This window comes from Durio zibethinus, chromosome 20 (genome assembly GCF_047325235.1).
Source record: "Durio zibethinus cultivar Kanyao isolate XHJ-2024 chromosome 20, ASM4732523v1, whole genome shotgun sequence".
NCBI lineage: Eukaryota > Viridiplantae > Streptophyta > Magnoliopsida > Malvales > Malvaceae > Durio > Durio zibethinus.
The window spans coordinates 14358101-14384410 of NC_143181.1; the positions used below are offsets into that span (position 1 = coordinate 14358101).

At 44.3% G+C, this 26310-nt stretch overlaps 1 pseudogene; it reads left to right on the forward strand.

Annotated features, from left to right (window-relative positions):
* The first annotated feature begins 468 nt into the window (after nucleotides 1–468).
* Nucleotides 469–6005, forward strand: LOC149513139 (uncharacterized; annotated as a pseudogene).
* The last annotated feature ends 20305 nt before the right edge of the window (nucleotides 6006–26310 follow it).

Below are 26310 nucleotides of genomic sequence, written 5' to 3' on the forward strand. Positions count from 1 at the left end.
GAACCTTTAATGGTCTAATAAAATCTAACTTGTAGAAGCTCATCTAACTGTTTCCTTAGTTCGACCAACTCTGGCGGGGCCATGCGATAAGGGGCTCTAGCAGGGGGTTTTACTCCTATGAGGAGCTCAATTTCATGGTCCACTACTCGTCGAGGACGTAAAACCTTAGGCAACATCTCTGGCATCACCTCTTCGAATTTTTTCAACACTTTTTTCACCCCATCGGCTATCGGTTCCACTCTCAGCCTTTCTTTGTAGATCGGCATGGCCACAAAAGAAGGTTCCCCTCTCTTTACCCCTTTCTTGAACTGTAAAGCTAAAATCATTTTCTTCCCACTCTTTGGCAGGATAATGGCCGGCACCACACGTGGGTGTTCCCCTAAAAACAACAAGCAACTAGCGATGGGGATAGGGATCACCTGAGCCAACATCATGAAGTTCAATCCAAGAACAACATCAAAGTCATCCATGGGTGAAACTGTAAAGTCTACCTTTCATTCCAATGGCTCCAATTTGGTTGTTACATTCTTAGAGCTTCCACTGATCGTAAAGGCTGACGAATTAACTGCCTTCATTCGTCTACAGTCCTTGCTAACCTAGAGACCACATCTTTTTCCTTCTTCTGGTGTGATGAAAGTATCGGTTGCACCCGTATCTACCATGACCTCGGTGACCTTCTTATTGATCATTAAGTTTACATACATCAAGCCTCTACCCTGCTCTTTCTTTATTAGGTTCAGTTGGGTGTGGAGGGCATTGGGGAACCTTATTGAACCCATCCTGGCTGGCACCTCTTCAACTTCTTCAACGCTCTCTGGCGCTTTTACGGACTCTTGAGACGAGGCTCTTAAGGCATTAAGGGCTCCTCTGTGTAGTCATTCGACCACCCGATGCGGCCTCTTACAGAGGAAGCAAGCTAGCGGTTGCCTAGGCTTGAAAATCACGGCGTTGCTTGTCTTGGGTTAGGTGCTATCTCGATCAAAGGACCTCCTGTCTGATCTCCTACTGAAGGGTCGATCCAACCTAGTCATCTTTCCCCCACTCCCAAAGTTGAAGCTACTGCCAGCTGATGGAGGATTTTTCTTTTTTGAAGAGCCATCATTATAATCGTGGAGATGTTCAGCTGCAGCTATGGCCATGGCCACGTCTTGCATTTTTTATTTTTGTAGTTCTGTCATGGCCCAAGGCTTGAGGCCCTCAAGAAAATCAAACATCTTGTCCTTTTCGGACATGTTTCAAATATCCAACATCAGGGTAGAAAAACTTCTTACAAACTCTCGTACTATTCTTGTGTGCACCAATTCTCGAAGTCTCCTTCGGGCCATATACTCCACATTCTCAGGGAAAAACTGGTTTTTCAGTTCTTGTTTCAGGTCCGTCCAAGTCTTAATCAGGCACTCATCATTAACAAACTTGGAGTGCCATCATAGTTTGGCATCCTCTGTGAGGTACATGATGCCATTGCTATCTTGTCTTCCTCTGAATCTGTGTGTACAGCTCGAAAGTACTACTCCATGTCAAATAGGAAGTTTTCAAGCTCCTTGGGATCCCTTGGCCCCTCATAGCATTGAGGCTCTGGCACCTTGGCCTTTTTTCCCCTTTTTCGTCGAGCTCGAACCTGATCTGGCCATAGCCATTTGAAAGATGCTCACCTGTGCTCTGAACTCCTCAAACTCCTTTTGGAGGATATTCAAGGCATTTCTAGCCTCCTCGCTCACGTTGTGGAGAGTATCGGATAACTCCTGCTGGGTTATCTCGATCTTTAGTCACCATGTGAGTTTTCACTGTGGCCACTTCGGCCTCAAGTTTCTAAATTTTTTGTTGATAATTAGGTCCACCACTTGTGGCCATCTCTTCCATTTCTAGCACTTCTCAACCGTGCTCTGATACCACGTGTCACGGACTAGACTTTCCCTCAACAAGCAATAGCCCGTGTGGCACTTGAATGGACGCTTCCACCCAAGTTAGCCCTCAATAGTTCGATATCTGAACAAATAACCATTAGCTACAGTTAGTCCCTAGCATACGCAATAAGGCACATTCATATCGAGATCAATCTCAAACACACACAAGAAAATACATTCACATCGACAAAAGAAAAACACATCAAGGCAATAATCGGGACATTAGAATCGAGGTGAATTTCATTAAAATCGATGATGTTACATCGGGACTTCCCACCATCGCCAGGGCTAGGGGGCAGCCCTTAGATGATGGCTTAGGCCTGTATCGCGACCGGTGAGATAGCCCAACAGTATGCTGCTCGCTTACCCCCTTAAAAAGCCTTAGAGATTTTAGAGCTATGTTACCACTAACCATTACAATATTTGAAATGGGGACAATTTTCCTAGCACAAGAGATCTACCCGGTCATGGCCCTATACATGAGTGGATAACGACAACCTAAGCCTCGGTCATGGCCTTATACAAGGTTGGCTCATGACACTTTGCCTGCCCTATATAATAAGAAATTTCGGTTCGACCCGAGAAAATGCTTGCAACAATAGAAAGGAAGGGGTCCATGTAACTGCTGCGCCCGCCCCTCTTCAACATCAATGGGGCAGCAGGTTCAGTATCTACTAGAAAAAAGAGAATCCACTTCAGATAACCATGCCTCTGCTAGGCAGCGTGTGGAATGGCCAAGAGCGGACCTTTTTGGATATATAATCCAAGTCGAGAGTGGAGTTACGAGAACAGCCGTTTGATGAAACACAACTTTCACGTTCGGTTCAGTGAGCACTTTTTTCGTTGAGAATTCCTCATTCCCTTTCATGTGAATTCCCCAACGGTGAATTCATAACTTGTAGGGCCTATCTATTCCATCTCTTGAGCCTAGGGTTGGCATCGGGTCGAGTTTGGGGCGGATTTTGCTTGCCCCGAACCCGACCCGATTTAATCTTTATTAAACCCGAACCCGACCATACCCGAAATTTTTTTTTATTTTTCATACCTGAACCCGATATCATGTAAACCGTACCCGACCTGATCCGACTCGAAATTAATAAAATATTATTTTTTTAATATAAAATATTTAAAAATATCATTATATAAATATATATTTATATATAATAAAAAATTAAATAATTAATTAAAAAATAATTTTTTATATAATATCGAGTCGGGTCGGGTTTTTGGCAAACCCGACCTCGATCCGACCCCGATTGTTTTCTTATTTTATCCAACCCGACCCCGAACCTAACCCGATACCCGAATTTCAAAAAAAACTGACCCCGTGAGGTCGGGTCGGGTCGGGCCGGAACCCGTCGGAGACGGGTTAGTTCGCCATCCCTACTCGAGCCCCGAAGAAAACCCCCTCCCCTTGGGACTCCATATCTCTTTTGACTCTATATACGTGGGCATATGATATCTATGAGGGTTCACCCAACCCGATTATAGCATTCCTTTCTGTTACACCTAAAATTTCTATTTCTGCTAATATTTCACGTGTTTCTATTTATGGTTCCTATAGAGCTACATTGCAACAAATCATTTTTTTTTTCAGCATTGCTTCTATAATCTTAGGAGCATTGGCCGTCGTGGCCCAAACGAAAGTAAAAAATCCTCTAGCTCATGGTTCAATTGGACATGTAGGTTATATTCGTACTGGTTTCTCACGTGGAACCATAGAAGGAATTCAATCACTACTAATTGGTATTTTTATTTATGCATTAATGACGATAAATGCATTCGGCATAATTTTAGCATTACGGCAAACCTGTGTCAAATATATAGCAGGTTTGGGTGCTCTAGCCAAAATGAATCCTATTTCGGCTATTACCTTCTCCATTACTATGTTCTCATACACAGGAACACCCCTGTTAGCCGGCTTTTGTAGCAAATTCTATTTGTTCTTCGCCGTTTTGGGTTGTGGGGCTTACTTCCTAGCCCCAGTGGGAGTAGTGACTAGCATTATAGGTTGTTGGGCGGCCAGAAGGTTGCCATGAGTAAGTCAATTTGGGGGGTCAAAGGCTATTCTCCGTGCACCAGACACGTAGCTTACCGAATCAGTTGTGAAACAGACGGGAATGCATTCTACGAAAGATAGGGTCGAGTCTGATACATCAACCGTCTACTCAATATCCTTGTATGAGTCCACAATCATTACACGAGATGAACCTTGGTTTGGTGAATTGAAGTTGGCCTTAGGTGTAATAGGACTCCCAGTTACTGCACACGATCGTATATTGAGGTGCTCCCCGTCGGTTGTTGGAACGACGGGAGTCGGGCCTGGCCTCAATTCAGAAAGATGAAAGGCACAAAAGTCTAAATAGGGGGTTCAAAATTCCCCATCTCATTGGTGGCAAAAAACAAATCGACATCTCAATGTGATACAGCCTTTTCTATTTTAGTTGGGAAAGAATGACGAAGTCCATCCGAATAGTCCAATGAAGAATAAGAGGAGAGCAAAGCGCCAATGGCGCGTGAAGCGCATGCGGAGTGGGCACAAAGAAAAAGAAGTGTGGAGAAGAAGCAGTCGAGCTCATTCCCAAAGCTTCCTGGACCCAAAGCAGTGCAGTCTTTCCTGGCCAAATTGTGCAGTCTTTCCTGGCCAAATCAAGGATTTGGGGCTTTTTGCTACGCTACAACACTATATAAATAGAAAGATAGATCCATCCATCTATCCTATCCAATTTTGATTTTGATATCTAAAAAAGAATCGATTTCATTCAACGTTTGATTCAACGAACTACGCTTAGCCCCCCCCCGCTCATGAAACGACTTTGCTGCAATGGATAGCAGAGGGTCCGTAGTACCCAAAGCGCTAGAGTGATCCAGTGGCCGGGAAAGGGGCCTAGAAGTGCCTACTACTACACCACACTACACTTGGCTCTACACATTTACCGAGCTAACCCCTGTCCAGTGCCTGGTAGAGGGGGCGGGGGCTTCAATCTTTATTCCTTTTCCCCATCTTCGCCCAGGCTAACGGGGCCTTACTTATTCAGGGGGGAGAGTGGAGCCTCGAGAAGCACTGTTGAGAGGAAGATTCTTGGCTCCTCTTCATTCTCTGCAGGGTTCCAAACCTTTCTTCAACATAGGTGACAACGGGGGGCAGAGATGGAAGAGATCGAATAAATATGGAAAAAGAAGAATATTGAAAACGTTCCTAACCCTTTCGTAGAGCTGTGTATTGTAAGTGATCCGAACCTGCTCAGAATGAGCCTCCCATAGAAGCAAGTGAAATTGTTGAACCGTATGACGGGCAACTATCTCTTGCGGTTCGGAGAGGACTCAGCTGTTAGTTAGTACCCTCTTGGTTTCGGAGTGGACCCTCTCGCTCTATTTTATTATATACGTTTAAAGAAAGAATGTTTTTTGATACACCTAAGACATGGATTCTATATGAACCAATGGATCGTAACAAGTCGTTACTACTAGCAATGACTTCCTCTTTCATTATTTCATCCTTTCTATATCCCTCTCCTTTGTTCTCAGTTACTCATCAAATGACACTCAGTTCATATCTTTAAGTTCGATCATTGACAAGTTAAAAGAAAGGGTGGCCCATTGATAAAGAATCAATTACAACCCAATAGGGTCTTGGGGAGGAATTTTTCAAGTAGACGAAGGAAGGGGTTACTGGTTGATGGAATGCTTGCTTGCTGTCAGGCAGAGATGCACATAACGAGTTCTTAGAAGGGAAAGAATACGACAAGGAAGTGAAATTGTTGATGCAGAGAATGCCCTGAGAGAAGGAATTGAATCAATAAAGGAAGAATGCGCTCTTGCTGCAAGAATGGCTTTAAGACGGGCTTGCCCCTCGCTTTCTAACTATCTTATTTTTTAATCTCTTTTTCTGTGCTTTTTAGTGAGGGAGCGAAGCCATGGGTCTCACCTGTAATCCCGGAATGGAATAGCCATACGAGGGAATGTGAGGTCTCAGTGTAAAAGTTTTTTACCTCTACATAAATTACATTTTTCCTATACGAAGACAGTGTCTCGAACTAGAAAGCCGATTTTAAATATAAAAATTATTCATATTTCCAAATAGTACTCGTACGCCTGGTTAACAATAAAAATCTACGTCATGCTAGATGCAGTATAATTTCGTACAAGCCAAGCACAGACCTCACCCACTACTACCGGCTTTCGCTGGCTTGGGAGAGCGAATCATTAGGCCAAGGCTAAGAAGTCCTGGTACTCTAAAAATCTGACCTCTACTCAAAGGAATGAGTGGGCGTAGCAGTCAAGGGAATAAGCACAACACACACCGGGTCTCCAGGTGAATAAACCCAAGGTCTAGACCTATGTTGTAGCGGAAAAGAAAAGGGAAGGCAGATACAGATCCCAAAAGCTCATAAGAGGTCCCAAGGTTAGGTACGCCTACTGCAACGCTTTGGAGTGAATGCGTAGCTCTGAGCTCCCGGTCTTTTTTTGCTTTCGGAGGTAGGAAATAGAATAAAAGTCCAAAAGCTTGAGGCAGCTGGGTCTGTGTAGTGACTCCGTACCCAGTGTGGGTTGGTTGACTCTGCTTCCCACGGGCTAACTAGATAAGATGAAATGAATCTACTATATAATAAAAATAGGCACCAGGTCTCGTCTATAAAGACAAGGCTGAGGACGAAGCTAGAGTGCTTTCACATAAGTATGTGAAACAGAGCCGGTAGAAGAGAACTCGGATTCCTGGCGTGAAAGCTCATACCTCATAAATTACATATACGAAGATAGTGTTGCACCTGAAGTAATAATCACAAAATTACAGAAGCAATAGACAACAATCAATAATCAAATATGTAGGAAAAATAAAGCACACCAAGATTTACGTGAAAAACCCTCCAGTATAGAGGAAAAAATCACGGACCACTAGAAAAATCTTCACTATCAAATAATAGTTATACAAAGTTCTTCTCTAGCTAAAACTAGAGCTAATCAATAACTAGAGAAACAATTAGAGAAATCTCACCAAATAAGTGACTCAACAAATACACCTTGGATTTGTTCCTAGAAAGCTTCAAACCCGATCTTCACCGTTCAGAATGTATAACTCTGAATCATAAACCTCCTGACATGGTTCCAACTCAATCGGACCACGGATCGACTTCCGTTTAACCAACTCTCTCTTCTCTTTTTTCTCTCTTTGCTTTTCCTGGCTTTTTTTCTTTTTCTGCTTGGTTGTCGACACACATATAAAACAACCCCACCTCTTTTTTATTAAGTAGCTAAGGCTCTGTGTAAAATAAAAGATCAAGGACCATGGCCTTTACTTGGTCCAAAACCACTTATATGGGACTGGACCCCATTTTCCTAACAATCTCCCCCTTCAGCCCCATTAGGAGGAGATTCATCACCATAGCAGTTTCATTTGAAACTTACCTTGGCCAGGGAACTCATTCCGGCCAAGTTACTGCAAAGCTCAAGCTTTTCCCTGAGAAGTATCTTAGTCAACATATCTGTCACATTTTTATCAGTATGGACTTTTTTCAATAGCATCTGCTGTTCTTCAATCACTGAACGTAACCAATGATATCTAACATCAATGTGCTTTGTTCTAGCATGGTACATGGTATTCTTACTCAAATCTAAAGCACTCTGGCTATCACAAAATATCACATACTCTTTCTGATTCAACCCCAATTCAAGAAGAAAACGTTTCATCCAAAGCATTTCTTTACATGCTTCAGTTGCTGCAATATACTCAGCCTCTGTAGTTGACAAAGCAACACACTTCTGCAACTTAGACTGCCAAGATACAGCTCCTCCTGCAAAAGTGAATAAATACCCTGAAGTAGATTTCCTACCATCAAGATCGCCTGCCATGTCAGCATTAGTAAACCCTTTTAGAATTGGTTGTGAAACTCCATAAGTCAAACACATTTTTGAGGTACCCCTCAAATATCTAAAACTCCATTTTACTGCTTCTCAGTGAACCTTCCCTGGATTAGAAAGAAATCTGCTCACTACACCAACTGCATGAGCAATGTTAGGCCTTGTACAAACCATAAGATACATTAAAGAACCGACTGCAGAAGAATAAGGAATACTAGACATAGCTAGTTGCTCTTCCTTAGACACTGGACAAGATTTCTTACTTAGATGAAAATGGTTGGCAAGTGAACTGCTAACTGATTTAGCATGTTGCATGTTAAATCTACCAAGCACTCGTTCAACATACTTTTCCTGTGACAACCACAGCTTTTCAGCTCTCCTATCTCGGATAATGTTCATACCAAGAATCTATTTTACTGGACCTAAATCCTTCATATCAAAGGACCTAGACAATTGTTCTTTCAACCTGCAAACCATACTAGCATCTTATCCTACAATCAACATATCATCAACATATAATAATAGGATAATAAAGTACCATTAGGGAATTGTTTAACATACACACAAGAATTCGCTGCTGTTCTTTTATAGCTATGACTCACCATAAAAGAATCAAACTTCTTGTACCACTGTCGCGGAGCTTGTTTCAAGCCATAGAAGATTTTTTTCAATTTGCAAACTAAGTGCTCTTTCCCTTTCACTTCAAAACCCTCAGGCTGATTTATATAAATGTCCTCCTGTAAATCACCATGCAAAAATGCAGTTTTAACATCAAGTTGCTCAAGCTCAAGATTCAAACTAGCTACCAATCCCAGTACCACTTGAATAGAACTCATTTTTACAACTGGAGCAAAAATCTCATCAAAATCGATGCCTGGTTTCTGAGAAAAACCTTTTACTACCAATCGAGCTTTGTACCTCACTAGTTTGTTACCATCTTTTTTCAACTTGAACACCCATTTATTCTTTAATGACCTCTTCCCTGTTGAAAGTTTAACAAGATCATAAGTACCATTCTTTCGTAATGACTCCATCTCTTCTTTCATTACTTTTAACCAGTGCTCTCTATCTGGAGTAGCCTGCACATCTTGAAAGCTTTCTGGCTCCCCTTCACTGGTAACTAAAATAAAATCTGAACTTGGATACCTGGTAGATGGCATGCGCTCTCTAGTAGATCTCCTGGGCTGAGACTCTACATCACTTGATGCTGAAGGTAGCTCCCCCTACTCAACACTCTCAGGTAGAGAGGATTGCTCCCCCTGCTCAAAACTAATAACATCTGGCTCATCACCAACTGTGGCTGGCTCATTCATATCCCCAAGTTCTGTTTCTGGCTCATTTTCACCATCTGTGGCTTTTTCTTGTGAAATCCCTGTCGGTGTTGAAACATCACACTCAACAGTAACTCGTGTAGTCTTCTCATTTTTCTCAAGGTCTGCTATGGTTTCTTTTTCATGAAAGACCATATCTCTGCTTCTGACTGTCTTTCTCTTTACTGGATCCCATACCCTGTAGCCAAATTTCTCATCACCATATCCTACAAACACACATTGTGTGGCTGTACTGTCAAGCTTTGATCTCTGCTTTTTCGGTACATGCATGAATGCTTTACACCCAAAAACTTTCAAGTGAGAGTATGAAGCATCTTTCCTTGTCCACACTCTTTCTGGAATGTCAAAGCCCAAAGGAACTGATGGTGACTTGTTAAGTAAATAACAAGCTGTGTTGACTGCTTCACCCCAGAATGGCTTTGGTAATTTTGCCATCCTCAACATACATCTGACTTTTTCCACAATGGTGCGATTTATTCTTTCAGCTATACCATTATGCTGCGGTGTTCCAGGTTCTGTCCTCTCATGCCTGATCTCATGCTTTGAGCAATACTCTTCAAAGCCTTTAGATGTGTATTCCCCACCATTATCAGTTCGAATACACTTCAAGGGTAACCCTGTCATCCTTTCAACCATGGCATGAAATTTTTGAAAATACTGCAGTACCTGACTTTTATATTTCAACATATACACCCAAGTCTTACGTGAAGCATCATCAATAAAAGTAACAAAATATCTGTTACCACCTAATGACTCAACCTCAATGGGACCACATACGTCAGAATAAATTAATTCCAATCTATGTTCTTTTCTCTGAGAACTTTTACGAAAAGAAACTCTATGATGCTTACCAAACAAATAATAATCACATGAATCGAGAGACATACCTTTGGTCAAGGGAATGAAAGACTGCCTTGCCAAAACCTGTAACCCTTTTTCACTTATGTGTGCCAGCCTCCTGTGCCACAAGTTTGCTGAAGCATCATTTTCAACGGTATTTACCTGGTTACCGTTCAATTGCATCCATGTCTTATACATTGTGCAGCATAGTTTTCCCCTTGCAACTATCATAGATCCTTTGAGAAGCTTCCACTGTCCATTCTTTTGTCGGCTTTCATATCCCTCCTTATCAAGGACATTAATAGCAAGCAAGTTCATTCTCATATCTGGAATGTGTCTGACATCCCTCAAAGTCAACATGTAGCCTGTACTAGTTTGTACAACAATATCACCAATCCCAACAATCTGCGACACACTCTTGTTTCCCATCTTGGTACAACCAAAGTCTCCTGCTTTGTAAGTTGTAAACAACTCTCTCTTAGGAACACAATGATATGCCGCTCCTGTGTCAACTATCCACTCAATGCCGGGATCACTAACATGATTACAATCACCATGTGTACAAATCAAAGTAACTGAATCACTATCTGAATTCACTGCTGCAACATTGCCATCATCTGAACTCTTACCTTTCTCATCTTTTCGCTCTTGCTTCAAGATTCTACAGTTTCGTTTTATATGACTCGCCTTACCACAATGGAAACACTTCACTTTACCTCTAGACTTGGATCTATGTTTAGACTTACCACGACCTTTTGAGTCCTGACCTCTGTCGATGTTTCTACCTCTGTTCTCTGTAACCAGAGCTTGATTCTCAGGGTCACATCTTTTCGTCTCGCTTCTTCATTAAGCATACTGTCCTTTACCATCTCCAATGTCACCTTATAATCAGGAGCTGAATTAAGAACAGTCATAACTAGAGTATTCCAGCTGTCTGGCAATGAACCCAAAAGAAATAATACCTTCATTTCATCATCCATCTTAAGTTTCATAGTAGTCATCCGATTAAATATATCTTGAAAATCACTCAAGTGCTCTGTAACAGATCGTCCATCCTTGTACTGTAAAGTTGCAATCTTTTTAACAAGCATAACTTTATTCATACCTATTTTTCTCTCATACAATGCTGCCAATTTTTTTCAAACAATGTGAGCATCTGATTCTGCGCTACATGATGGAACACGCTGATATCAACCCATTTTCTGATTGTAGCCAACGTCTTTCTACTTAGCTTCTTCTAGCTTTCATCTTTCATATCTGCTGGTTTAGCCGAATCACCCAATATTGGCTTATACAAATCTTTGCAGTATAGATGATCCTCCATCATAGGCTTCCAAATTGAATAATTTGATGCTGTCAATTTTATCATGGAACCTATATCACCCTCCATGATCTCAAACAGAATTTACTTCTATCTTGGGTTGCTTCTGTATCGATGTCTCAAAATAACTCTCGCTCTGATACCACTTGTTGTGCCTAAAGCAATAATCACAACAATACAGAAGCAATAGACAACAATCAATAATCAAATGCGCAGAAAAAATAAAGCACACCAAGATTTACGTGGAAAACCCTCTAGTGTAGAGGAAAAAACCACGGGCCACCAGAAAAATCTTCACTATCAAATAATAGTTATACAAAGTTCTTCTCTAGCTAAAACTAGAGCTAATCAACAACTAGAGAAACAATTGGAGAAATCTCACCAAATAAGTGACTTAACAAATACACCCTGGATTTGTTCCTAGAGAGCTTCAAACCCGATCTTCATCGTTCAGAATGTATAACTCTGAATCATAAACCTCCTGATAAGGTTCCAACTCAATCGGACCACAGATCGACTTTCGTTTAACCAACTCTCCCTTCTCTTTTTTCTCTCTTTGCTTTTCTTGGCTTTTCTTCTTTTTCTACTTGGTTGTCGACACACACATAAAACAACCCCACCTCTTTTTTATTAAGTAGCTAGGGCTCTGTGTAAAATAAAAGATCAAGGCCCATGGCCTTTACTTGGTCCAAAACCACTTATATGAGACTGGACCCCATTTTCCTAACAGACAGAGCCAACTATTACCATTCCCGCTTGCAAAGTATAGGCTACACAAGCAAAGGGTATTTAAGCAAGTGAGTCTCTGCTCGCTTTCTTGAAATCTCCTTCTTTTAGAATATAAATAATATAATAGAGAAGAGAGAGCCTATTTTATTGCCTAGTCCATTCCTAAAAAGTAGTATTACCACGGCTACACGGGAACAAAAATCAATCCACGTATTATTTTCTTCTATCACATGCTATTTACTTAATATGTACAAATCAAAGTCAAAGACTAAGACTTGACTTCGTCTCTTCTTACACTACCGGTGTGTATAGACAGAGTGTCACGGTCCATGCATTTCCCCTACTGAAATCGCGCAACCGTGCGGCACCAAGACTACTCTTAGTCAAGGTCAGCCTTCACCATGCCCATTTTTCTTCGCAGACTGCCCAAATCCGATCCTCCGAGCCGCATACCCACGAGCCTTTTCTGGCTTTTGGCCCCGTAGAGTTGTTTATTCTGAACTCTATAAAGAGGAACTCATCTCTCATCGCGTATCGGCTCATGGTTCTCCAAGTGACCATGAGCACCCAGCTCTGGCCGCAAGGCTTAATGCTTCGAGCCCCGACCCTCGAATCTCGTAGGGGCACACAGCCCCGTTTCTCTTGATGTTATTACATCTTGGCATGGTGAGAACCCAACACCATGCCCGTCCGTATGATACGCAAGCTCCCATATCAAGTTTACGCACGCACCCCACTTAAGCTGGTCAGCAATCAGCTCAGAGCCTTCAGGCTCCTCTCGCCCCACGGGACTCGATTATTACGGTTTAGGCCCTTAGCATCAGTATCGACTGCCCGCACGCATGATTGACACCCAACATCATGCTAGTCCCGCAAGGAGACTCAGGTGGACTGCCCCAACTGCAGCACACCAGCCCGACTGGCCACAGGGGTCTAGCAGCGTGCCTGTCTGCTAGCCCGCACATCCCTTTGGCTCGATGGTATCCCTCATACACAAACACCATCACATGATTCTTCCAGCTCGAGGACGGGAAATCAAGGGGCCTAACGATCTCTACCGTCCAACCACATGGTTCAACGTAAAGGCGTGATACGAGGCCCGTCTGCCCCAACCGCCCTCGGGTTTACCATGACCCGAAGAAACATCGTGCCACGCTCGTGACCCTACGATGCCCGCCCACCTAGCCACCACTAGTGACTAGGAGTAGCTCACTTCAGACTAGCTAGGCCCCCCCGCCTGCCCGCTAGCCAAGGGGGTGGTGGAGAGCTGACACCAGTCGTCCCCCTATAAAGAGCGTTAGAGATTTTCCCAATATGCTACCAGTGACCGTAAGAATATCTGAAAATGGGGACACTTTTCTGCCCAGCCACCTCAGGGCCTTTCTCCAGCTAACTCAAGGCCCCGTAACCTTCCTCTTGGTCACCATTGCTCCTTGAGTCTGCTCGTTGCTCCACCAACCCACTCGAAGGTGCCCGCACATGGCTTCGACCAACAGCACCTGTCTGGCTAGTTGGTCCTAAGGCACCGGTGTAATGCCTTATACTTACCTGTATATCTCGGGGTTTAGGACATGGACCATCCATACACAATGTTCCTAACCTATTCCCATGCTCAGAACGCCCGCACACTGCTTCCACAGATGGCACTCGCCAGGCTACTTGGCTTGAGGGTGTCCGACTACTGTCCCGAACTTCCCCACGTATATTGCGGCTCAGGGCTCCCATTACCCCTACAGCATGTTAGCATCATGTTTCAAAGCTCCGAATGCACGCCTGCATTCCTTAGAACCGCTTTTCTGCCAGCTCGATCTCGATCGCTGCTTGGTCCAGGGTCAGTCATGGCAGGACCAAGGCCTGACCATCACACTCTCCCCCACTTACTATGTCGATGCCCTCATCGACGTCTAGACCACGCCCAACTATCTTGTTGCACACAACTGACATTTGCTCATATGTCTCTCACTTGTGCCCTCAAGAATTGGGTCGAGGTCCCGTCACATGAAGCACCGCCCACAATACTCGTCCATTGTTGATGTAGACGGGTCACTTTGTCGCACTCCTATCGCTCAGCTCGGTTCCTGCTTGGACCGTTTAACCTTGTCTTGGTTGTTCCATATGGGCCATACCATGGCTTCATCTCTTGATCATGTCATGTTGTGACCTTGAGGCACCCTCATCGATCAATGACCCTCAGTAGAATGAATAACCACCCGCTTTGCCCCTCATTGGTGCATCCCACCGGACGTGACCCCTCACACCAACTGCACGCTTGCAGCACCAACCCACTGATGCGCCCCTCTGGGCATGGTGCTTAGGTCAACCGCACTCATACGACACCCTACATGATAGACCCTAGCACAGTGGCATTCAGGCACTTTGGTCATCTCTCAACTTGGGTCCTCTCGGCCCCTCCAAGGTCACCCCTCTAGGTGTGGCCCTCTGGCCAACCGCCCTCAAGACGGCACCTTAAAGCGTACTAACTTGGTCTTTGCCCCCGGCTTGAACACTGTGCTCCATTACCCAAGCTCCTCTATCTTGGCTCCGTCTCACGGGGAATTGACAGGTCTCCCCCACTTTTACTTGAAACTCAGCACAATATTATGCACAACCATATCTCCTTGATGGTTTTATGGCTCGATAGTTTTGACTCCAGTCCAGTTCCTAGGGCATCCCAAAATTTGCTTATACTCGGAGATCCACTGATCTAACAGCACTTCTAGCCCACTGATTTGCTTGACTCGAGGATTCACCCGCTCCATCCTCAAGGTCCAATGACCTACACGTCTGAGGCTTTGTCAACTGGCCGTTTCCCTTTGCTTGTTCCACTGGATTACATCCTGTCGTGGCCCATTGACCACCACTACTCGTGAAGCCTTCCCTTTCGGCCAATACAAGTTTGATATCCTGATTCACACATACACTCTCGTGATCCTCTGACCATAAGAACTTACGGTCCACTGACCAACGCAGCTCATGGTCCACTGACCATCTCGCTTGTGGCTTCAATCTTTTAGCCACTTCATGCTCTTCTGTGTAGTAGTCTCATGCTTGGACCCGAATACTTCGGCTTGCACCCCCGCTGGGGCACCTGCACCCCCGCTGCGGCACCTGCACCATACAGCAAGTGCACACATTAGTAATTTATCTTGTAACTCGACACCTCCTGCCCCTTAAGACAGGGTTCACTCGGCCCACGTGGCCTTACGCAACACCATTTCATGGTGTAAGCCCCTTTTTCGCATCTCGGTCTCACTACGGTTCCTTCCACCGTAAAGGCATCACATGCCGTAACATATGCCAACACCTTTTTCTAGGTGAGGCTAGACTCTGGTGCCCTTTTGCTTGGCATCTGAGAGTCTACTCGATAGCCATTTTATATAGGCCCACTATTTCCCGCAGCACGCATCGTTGGCTTTTTCCTGAGCCCCCATAGGCACAAAACCCGTATTTATGTCTCGATAGCTCCATTTGAGCTTGGCACTACCGTAATTTCGAATCACTAGACCCACACGTATGGTTGCGTAACTCTCGCCACTGAGCCAACCTAGGCTCTGATACCAAATTTGTCACGGTCCACGCGTTCCCCCTACTGAAATCGTGCAACCGTGTGGCACCAAGACTACTCTTAGTCAAGGTCAGCCTTCACCATGCCCATTTTTCTTCGTAGACTGCCCAAATCCGATCCTTCGAGCCGCATACCCACGAGCCTTTTCTGGCTTTTGGCCCCATAGGGTTGTTTATTTCGAACTCTATAGAGAGGAACCCATCTCTCATCGCGCATCGGCTCATGGTTCTTCAAGTGACCATGAGCACCCAGCTCTGGCCGCAAGGCTTAATGCTTCGAGCCCCGACCCTCGAATCTCGTAGGGGCACACAACCCCGTTTCTCTTGATGTTATTACATCTTGGCATGGTGAGAACCCAACACCATGCCCGCCCGTATGATACGTAAGCTCCCGTATCAAGTTTACGCACGCACCCCACTTAAGTTGGTCAGCAGTCAGCTTAGAGCCTTCAGGCTCCTCTCGCCCCACGGGACTCGGTTCTTAGGGTTTAGGCCCTTAGCATCAGTATCGGCCGCCCACACGCATGATTGACACCCAACATCATGCTAGTCCCGCAAGAAGACTCAGGTGGACTGCCCCAGCTGCAGCACACCAGCCCGACTGGCCACAGGGGTCTAGCAGCGTGCCTGCCTGCTAGCCCGCACATCCCTTTGGCTCGATGGTATCCCTCATACGCAAACACCATCACATGACCCTTCCGGCTCGAGGAGGGGAAACCAAGGGGCCTAACAATCTCTACCGTCCAACCCCATGGTTCAACGCAAAGGCGCAATACGAGGCCCGTCGGCCCCAACCGCCCCCGGGTTTATCGTGACCCGAAAAAACATCGTGCCACGCTCGTGACCCTACGATGCCTGCCCACCTAGCCACCACTAGTGACTAGGAATAGCTCACTTTAGACTAGCCAGGCCCCCCCGTCTGTCCGCTAGCCAAAGGGGTGGTGGAGAGCTGACACCAGTCGTCCCCCTATAAAGAGCGTTAGAGATTTTCTCAATATGCTACCAGTGACCGTAAGAATGTCTGAAACGGGGACACTTTTCTGTCCAGCCACCTCAGGGCCTTTCTCCAGCTAACTCAAGGCCCCGTAACCTTCCTCTTGGTCACCATTGCTCCTTAATTCTGCTCGTTGCTCCACCAACCCACTCGAAGGTGCCCGCACATGGCTTCGACCGACAGCACCTGTCTGGCTAGCTGGTCCTAGGGCACCGACGTAATGCCTTATACTTACCTGTATATCTCGGGGTTTAGGACATGGACCGTCCACACACAATGTTTCTAACCTATTCTCATGCTCAGAATGCCCGCACACTGCTTTCACAGATGGCACCCGCCAAGCTACTTGGCTTGAGGGTGTCCGACCACTGTCCTGAACTTCTCCGCGTATATTACGGCTCAGGGCTCCCATTGCCCCTACAACATGTTAGCATCATGTTTCAAAGCTCCGAATGCACGCTCACATTCCTTAAAACCACTTTCCCGTCATCTCGATCTCAATCGCTGTTTGGTCCAAGGTCAATCATGATAAGACCAAGGCCTGACCATCACACAGAGCCAAGACCATGGTTTTATTTGAGTCAGTATCCACCATAATCAGTCTTGGTTCTTGTCTTGGGATGAGTGAATTCATTTAATAGAAGGTAATACGTTCGAATGCTGACATGGTGTCTTTTCTTTCGGTCAGCGGGACATAAACCCTGAGTCCTAAATAACAAAAAAAAGTTTCCAGGAGAGGTTCTCCAAAGGAGGAATGACGCCAAAAGCGAATGCATTAATCCGTTTCAGGGTTAGGTAGGATGCGTCCAAGTAAAATAGTGTGAACACCGAGCCAAGGCACGGGTACTCACACGAGGTGTGTCACAGTCCGCGCGTTCCTCCTATTGAAACCACGCGTCCGTGTGGCACCAAGACTAATCCTAGTCAAGGTCAGCCTTCTATCGTGCCCATTTTTCGTCGCGGACAACCCTATTCCAGTCCACGATCCTCGAATGCTCATAGGGATGCATAGTCCCGGTTCTCATGGCCTTGAGGCCTCTTGACATGGTGCGAACCCAACATCATGCCCGCCCGCATCATTCGCAGGCTCCTATATTGAGTTTACGCCAGCACCCCACCTAAGCTGGTCAGCAGCCCAGCTCGGAGCCTCTAGGCTCATTTCGTCCCACGAGACTCGGTTCTTAGGGCTCAGGCCCTTAGCAACAGTATCGACTGCCCGCACGCATGATTGACACCCTACATCATGCTGGTCCCGCAAGGGGACTTGGGTGGACTGCCCCAGTGGCAGCACACCATCCCGACTGGCCGCAGGGGTCTAGCAGCATGCCAACCCGCTAGCCCGCACGCCCCTTTTTCTCGATGGCATCCCTCATACGTAAACACCATCACATGATCCTTCCGGCTCGAGGAGGGGAAACCGAGGGGCATAACGGATTCTACCGTCCAACCCCCTGTCTCAATGCAAAGGCGCGATACGAGGCCCGCCGGCCCCAACCGTCCCCGGGTTTACCTTACCCGAGAAAACATCGTGCCACGCTCGTGACCCTACGATGCCCGCCCACCTAGACACCACGAGTGCCTCGGAGTAGCTCACTTCAGACTAGCCAGGCCCCCGTCTGCCCGCTAGCCAAGGGGGTGGTGGAGAGCTGACACCAATCATCCCCCTATAAAGAGCGTTAGAGATTTTCCCAATACGCTACCAGTGACCGTAAGAATGTCTGAAACGGGGACACTTTTCTGCCCAGCCATCTCGGGGTCTTTCTCCGGCTAACTCAGGGCCCCGTAACCTTCCCTTTGGTCACCATTGCTCCTTGATACTGCTCGCTGCTCCACCAACCCACTCGAAGGTGCCCGCACATTGCTTCCACTAATGGCACCCGCCAGGATACTTGGCTTGAAGGTGTCCGACCACTGTCCCGAACTTCCCCGCGTATCTTGCGGCCCGGGGCTCCCATTGCCCCTACAACATGTTAGCATCATGTTCCAAAGCTCCGAATGCACGCCTTCATTCCTTAGAACCGCTTTCCCGCCAGCTCGGTCTCGACCGCTGCTCGGTTCAGGGTCAGTCATGGCAGGACCAAGGCCTGACCATGACAAGGTGTCTATTGAGGGAATCAAAGAATCTAGAAGCTCCATTCCAGTGCTAATGCATTATGATCGACTCAGTTAAATCAGTTAATAACATTTTGAATTTCGAGTGACATAAGCACAAAAAGATCGATAAAAAGGTCTCGTAAACGTTTTTCTTAGACAACTAAAATCCATTGGTTTGTCGAGAGTCACATCAAAAATTTTTTGACCCACGCTTGCACATATGTCTTAGACCGTTTCGTTTATACCGAATTTTTTGAGTAAAATAAAAGAAAAAGATCTTATTATGTGCCATGGCACTACCAACTCAGAGCGTGTGCCCTTAGTTCGAGTTCAATCTCATATGAGAAGCGTGAAATAAGTGATATTAGAGTTAAAATCTCATAACATCGTTAATTCAATTCACTTGATGTACAAATACAATTATCATGAGATTCACTTGTACGTTATGATCCGATCTATCTTAATTTTTAAAGTAAAGAAAAAAAAAATTTCTTTCAACGTGCAGCTGTTCACCTCATTACAGGATTATGTTTTTCCTCTCCTAAGCTTAAGGAATATGAAACTAACTAACATGGTTTCACTAGGAGATCTTTCTTTTATCTTTTTTGATACGAAAAAAAGAACCCGTTAGCCTTAACTCTTCTTTGGCTGTGATCATCACCTCGTAACCAAAACCAAAGAAGCTAACTGTTTTTCCGGCGCACTTCCCTTCACTCGTATTTGACTTTCTTCGCTCCTCTCACATTCGTTCATTCTTTAAACCTTCTTGTACGCTAGCACTTTTTGGAGGTGGTTCGGCTACCTTTTTCATCGTGTTTGCGGATAGAACATCAAAGACACAATCCATACCACTCTTTGTACTATGCCATTTATGAGGATTCATAGCTTGGGAAAAAATCAGAAATCCTACCTTCCGGCATTACAATAAAGTGTTGACGGAGCAAAGTGAAAGGCACTACATCAAGAGAGAAGGCAGGGGAAAGAAAGACCCGAACATTGAGAATAGATTATATTGTTCTAAAACTGGTACTGATAACAAAGTACAAGCCTAGCTTTTAAGCCGAAAAAAGAAGCAATCATACTCTTTAAACAGAAAGATATTGCACTTCAAAATCATTACTAGAAGCACTACAAGCGCATTTCCTATCTAAACAAACCAAACCAGAAAAAAGCACCTCCCTCTCAGCTAAACAGCAAGTGTGCGAACTGAGCATCAAGGCTGCAAGACAGAAGGGCATACAGGAAAGCTTTTTCACCCTCCATTGGGTATTTGTCTTTATCTCACTCTCCCAACTAGCTCAGACTTATGATAGGCGGGCTCAATTCCAGATATTGACCTCTGGGGATCCTTCTCTTAGAATTCCCGGTCTTCAGTTTTCTTCCTTGGTTCCACCATCCATTCATGAAGCAGATCATCGGGAAGGCTTTTTCTCAAGCATAAAACGAGAGACCCGATCACATTCATCGACAAACAAAACTCCCGATAAAAGCCTATGTCTTTCGGAAAAACAAATGCCATGAAGAACTTAGGAAAGATTTCTTGGTATTCACGCTCATCGGACTGAAGCTAGTCCACATTTATCTCAGCAGAAGTCTTTCATGATCTTTTCATAAAGTTGAATCTAGCCAATGCAAACTCAATTCAGTTAGTACTCCTATATCAATAGTTGTCGCTGCCTTCTCAAGATGACGGGTAACCCTGATGGAGGATCCATCTCTTTATAGCAGCATGGTAGGAGCCTTGCATTATTGTTGCATGACAGGGTCGAACATTGCCTTTGCCATAACCATTTGAAGCCAATTCCTCGATTGTCACCCAGTACATCGTAAAGCGGATCGATCGATATCTTAAGGGAACTTCTCATTATGTCTTTTACCTCTTCTTCTGAGCTAGAGTTACATGTTTATGCTGATTGGGGTCCTTGTCTTGATAGTCGACGTTTTCTTTTTGGGTACGCTCTCTTTTTTCTTGCCTAATCTCCTTTCCTAAAACTCTGCGCTTCTCTTTTGAATCTTTTCACCCCGCCTAGCTACTTTTTTATAACTACCGCAGCTGCAATGGGGTGTTTTTACTCACTGACTTCAGGGCAGCAGCTCCGTAACTTCCATTGCTTTCCCCGGGTGTAATGGGGCTTTGAGGGGCCTGCACCCCGAGCAGGAAAAATTTTCGATAAAGCTAGCAACACTACAGAGCAGATATCTTCTCATTCTTGCTTTACATGCCTGAACGAAGAGAACGCACAATGCCTCTTATTTATACGAAACCACCGAGAGAACCAAATCAATGAGACCTGAATGACGCAAGGCTTAGCTAAGCCCTACTTTGAGAGACCCGAAGACTAGCCGCTACACTAATCCCACAGTCCGATATCCCTCTTAAGCCTTAGAGGTGAATGTTCATATAAATAAGAGATGCTTAAAAGTAGTATGACTCAACGAGCCTATTTAAAGCTAAGTAAACCTTTAGTTCCTTTCATAGAAGAAGCTTTCCATGGGAAGAACGAGAGGGCTACTGATCACTATCCGAATCTGTTAGATGAAGAGCGAGACTCACTGATCAAACGGACCAAGTCGTGTGGGATAGAGCTAGCGACTAGGGCCTAGACTCTTCTATACAAGACCGGCTGAAGGTGCTAAGACTCCTCTTTCGAAGCTAGATTGAGCAATGGCTACAAGTAAGTGTCTGTACTTCTCTACGTAGGCCCAGCGTTTAGAGCTCGATTTCGATCCTTCGAATCTTAGACCCATCACTCACACTAGCTGGCCTTGCCTAAAACCTTGAGTTCAGACTACGAGACTGAGGACTGAATCTCGAAAGAGCGATATCTTCCTCTGGGCGTCCGTCCAGTACTTCTCCAATTAGCATGTCTTAGGCACAACATTGTAATAATAGACGAGTTGCATTTTCGCCTTTCCTATAGGCGAGAAAAGTCCTCCTCCAACAGAGGTTCCCTTCCACCCTCGCCCACCTAGGCTGCTTTGTCTTTCTTTAGCCCTTACCCTCCTGTGTACAACTACACCCAATTTCAGTCTGATAGCAGATCAAAGCAGCGAGGAAAGGGGCTAGCCCACCGCCACCTCGTAAGAAGATAGCTTGCTCGTTCCAAGGTGGAATCACCGGTAGTCCTACGAAAATTGACGACTTGGGCCAATACCTAAAGAACTGGGTCACCTGCACTACCTTTGGCCTTTCCTCTTTGGACTGAATCGCCCAAGGACTGAGAATGAAAATGATAGCCCTAACCTAACCCCTATTGCAAGAATAGTGCTACTAAGCGAAGAAAGGTACCTCCGCATTGATTGATTAAAACAGGAAGAGCAGCCCTTCTGACTGAAAGAACCGAACCATGACGAATCTGTCTTTGCTCACTCCATGAGATAATCTACTTTGTATGATTGACTTCATTAGGGATCCCTATGGTATCCATCTATCTTGTGCTTTCTCTTTCTCATATGGTTTATCATATCTGTCATAGATTAAGCTTTCTCTCAACAAGTAATAAATCGTGTGACACTTGAATGAATGCTCCAACCCAAGTTAATCACCAATAGTTTGATATCTGAACAAATAATCATAAGTCATAGTTAGTTCCAAACATAAACAAAAAGATACATTCTTATCGAGGTCAATCTCAAGCACATACAAGAAGGCACATTCACATCAAGAAAAAGAAAAATACATCAAGGCAATATTCGGGATATTCGAATCAGATGTATATTTTATTATAATCGAGAATAGTACATCGAGATTTCCCACCATCGCTAGGGCTAAGGGGTAGCCCTTGGTGGATGGCTTAGGCCCGTATCGCGATTAGTGGAACAGTCTAATAGTACGCTGCCCGCTCACCCCTTTTAAAGAGCCTAAGAGATTTTAGAGCTATGCTACCACTAACCATTACAATATTTGAAATGGAGACACTTTTCCTAGCACAAGAGATCTACCCTCCCCTCTTGGCACATCTACCTGATCATGGTCCTATACATGGGTGGCTCATGACAACCTAAGCCCCAGTCATGGTCCTACACAAGGTTGGCTTATGATATCCTTTCCCACCTATTCTATCGATGTCCTCATCGACTTGCTGTCTTGAAATTCTTCAATCTTCCTCTTGAATCTCTGGAAGTTGTATTCTCTTTCCTAGCTAGTTTCTTCTAGTCTTAATCCCTCCCACTTCACTAAGTATTCATGAACTAGTCTTCGAGATACTTTGATTTCCCTGTCAGCTAAGATCTTTTTGACTCGACGCTCTGAGGGTGGCTTCATGGTGATGACGGCTCTGGTTGGCTCCCTTCGACTAGCATTTATAGGATCTGTATAGAAAAATTTCAGGTTGCTCATATGAAATACTGGGTGTATCTTCATCCACTTTGGTGGGTCAATTTTGTAAGAAGCATTCCCCACCTTGAAAATGATCTTCACTGGAACCTCATATTTGCGAACTAATCTACGATCTCTCTTTCTCAAGAACCTGGTTTGTTTAGGGACTAGTCAAACAAGAACCAAATCATCAGCTTGGAATTGTTGCACCTTATGCCATTTGTCCACCCATTTCTTCATTCACTTCGATGCCTTCTTCAGGTAGGCTTATGCAATCTTAGTGTTTTGTTTCCACTCATTGTCGAGGTTGAAGGCCCTCAAATTCTTCTCTCCATATTGCTCCAAGAAAGTATAGGGTAGCCTTGGTAATTATCGATGATCACCTCAAACGGGCTCTTGTTAGTGAAAGAGCTTTTGTTGGAATTAAAGTAAAGTTGAGCAACGTCCAATAACGAAAGCCAATTTTTTTGATTGGCTTGAACAAAATGCCTTAAGTATTCCTCTAGTAATCCATTGAACAGTTCCATTTGACTGTCGATTTGAGGGTGGTAGCTTGAGGAGATTTGAGTTGGGACCTTAATATCTTAAAAAATTCTCTCTAGAAAGACCCTGTGAATCTCGGATCTCTATCGCTTGCAATGTTTTGAAAGAGGCCCAAGTGTTTGATCACATGTTTAATAGTAGTTGAGCTGTGTTTTTCGTAGTACAATACTTTTGGGTGGGGATGAATATGACGTACTTAGAGAAACGATCAATCACCACCAAAATAGCTCCAAGACAACAAACCTTGGGAAGGCTCGAAATGAAATAAAAAAAGATGCTTTTCCACGGTCTAGCGAGCACCAGTAGTGGTTCAAAGCATGCTTGCATGTTTTTTCTTTTCAATTTTATCTTGTTGGCAGATGAGACAAGTCTTTGTATAGTCCATCACGTTCTGCTGCATGTGAGGCCAATAGTATCCCTATTTCAATAAAGCCAAAGTGCGTTGCTAGCCCAGATGTCTGGCCCATAGTGTGTCATGACATTCCCTCATCAGCATCTGTCTTAGACCTCCTGCTTTTGGCACAAACAATAAGGGCCCCTTGGTCTACAAAACCTCATTTTCTTGCCAGAAATACTTGGACTTCCCTTCTTCAACTAGCTTCAGGATGGCACTGGCTTGCGGGTCTCTTCTTAAATGATCTTTAATTAACTTGCGAATATTTGTCATGACTCTACTAGCCACCATTGGGGTAATTCTTCTAAGGGCTGCTAACTCTATTCATCTGCTCAATGCATCAACCACTTAGTTGGTCTTTCTAGTGGTATGCTTAAAAAAAAAGTCAAACTCTACTAAAAATTTTTACCATCTAGCTTATTTCATTGTAATCCTTGGTTGGGTGAAGAAATGGCTAACGGTCGCTTTCTCTGTCTTTACAACAAAGTGTGAACCCAATAAATAATGTCGTCAAACCCTCAAGCAGTGAACTACCGCCAAGAGCTCTTTTTTTTTTAGTCGTATATTTCCTCTCAGCTTTGCTTAGCTTCCTACTTTCAAATGCTATTGGGTGATGTTGTTGTAAAAGCACTCCTCTAATAGCGAAATCAAATACATTCGTCTAAACTTCGAAAGGCTTTTCAATGTCAATGAGAGTTAAGATAGGATCCTTCATAGTAGCATCTTTCAATCCCTCAAATGCCTCTTAACACTCTCTTGTCCAACACCATTTATGCTCTTTTTTCAATAGCTCTGTGAAGGTCATGGTATTGCGAGAGTACCCTTCTACGAATCTTCTATAATAGTTGGCTAATGCCAAAAATGAGCGAAGTTCACTAACATTTTTCGGTGTTGTCCACTCCTTGATAGCCCTAACCTTTTCCATGTCCATTCAAATGTGGCCACGTTCGACAATGTGAACTAGAAAGTGGATTTAGGTCTGAGCAAATGCACATTTCTTCCTTTTCACATATAACTGGTGGTCTTGTAATCTTCGAAGCACCCAGCGTAAGTGTTCTTGAAGTTTTTCCAAAGTAGAGCTATATACCATATGTCATCTAAATAGATGACTACAAATTTATCTAGATAGTTATAGAACACCTGATTTATTAATGTACAAAATGTGGCAGGAGCATTGGTCAATCTAAAGGGTATAACAAGAAATTCAAATGCGTCATACCGTGTTACACAAGTGATCTTTGGCTCATCTCCCTCAGCGATTCTGACCTGATGGTAGCCAGATCTCAAGTCCAATTTAGAAAAGTACTTGGCCCAGCTTAGTTGATTAAACAAATTTGTTATAAGAGGGATAGGATATTTGTTTTTCACGATGACTTTGTTCAGGGTCTTGTAGTCAACACATAATCACAAACTTCCATCATGCTTCTTCTAAAATAGCACTGGCACTCTAAAAAGAGCCTTTGATGGTCTGATGAACCCGGCCTGTAGAAGCTCATCTAACTGTTTCCTTAGTTTGACCAACTCTGGTGGGGCCATGCGGTAAGGGGCTCTAGCAGGGGGTTTGACTCTTGAGAAAAGCTCAATTTCATGGTCCACAACTCTTCGAAGAGGTAGAACCTTAGGCAACATCCCTGGCATCACCTCTTTTAATTATTCCAACTCTTTTTTCACTATATCGAGATCGATTCCACTTCCAACCCTTCCTTGTAAATCGGTATGGCCACAAAAGAGGGTTTCCTTCTTTTTACCCCTTTCTTAAACTGTAAAGCTAAGATCATTTTCTTTTCATTTTTTGATAAGATAGTGGCCGACACCACACATGGGTGTTCCCCTAAGAACAATAGGTAACTAACGACGAGGATAGGGATCACATGATTCAACATCATGAAGTCCAATCTAAAAACGACATCAAAGTCATCCATGGAGGAAACTGTAAAGTTTATCTTCCTTTCCCATGGCTCCAACTTGGTCATCACACTCTTAGAGCTTCCACTAATCATAAAGGCTGGTGAATTGATCACCTTTATTCACCCGCAGTCCTTGCTAACCTGGAGATCATAACTTTTTACTTCTTTTAGTGTGATGAAGGTATCAGGTGTACACGTGTCTACCATAGCCCTGGTGGCCTTCTCATTGATCATTAAGTTCACATATATCAGGCCTCTACCCTGATCTTTCTTTATCATGTTCAGTTAGGTGTGGAGGGCATTGAGGGACCTTATTAAACCTATCCTGGCTAGCTCCTCTTCAACTTCTTCAATGATCTCTAGTGCTTTTACGGACTCTTAAAATGAGGCTCTTAAGGCATTAAGGGCTCTTTTGTGTGAGCATTCGACCATCCGATGTGACCCCTTGCATAAGAAGCAAGCTAATGGTTGCCTAGGCCTGAAAATTACTACATTGTTTACCTTGGGTTGGG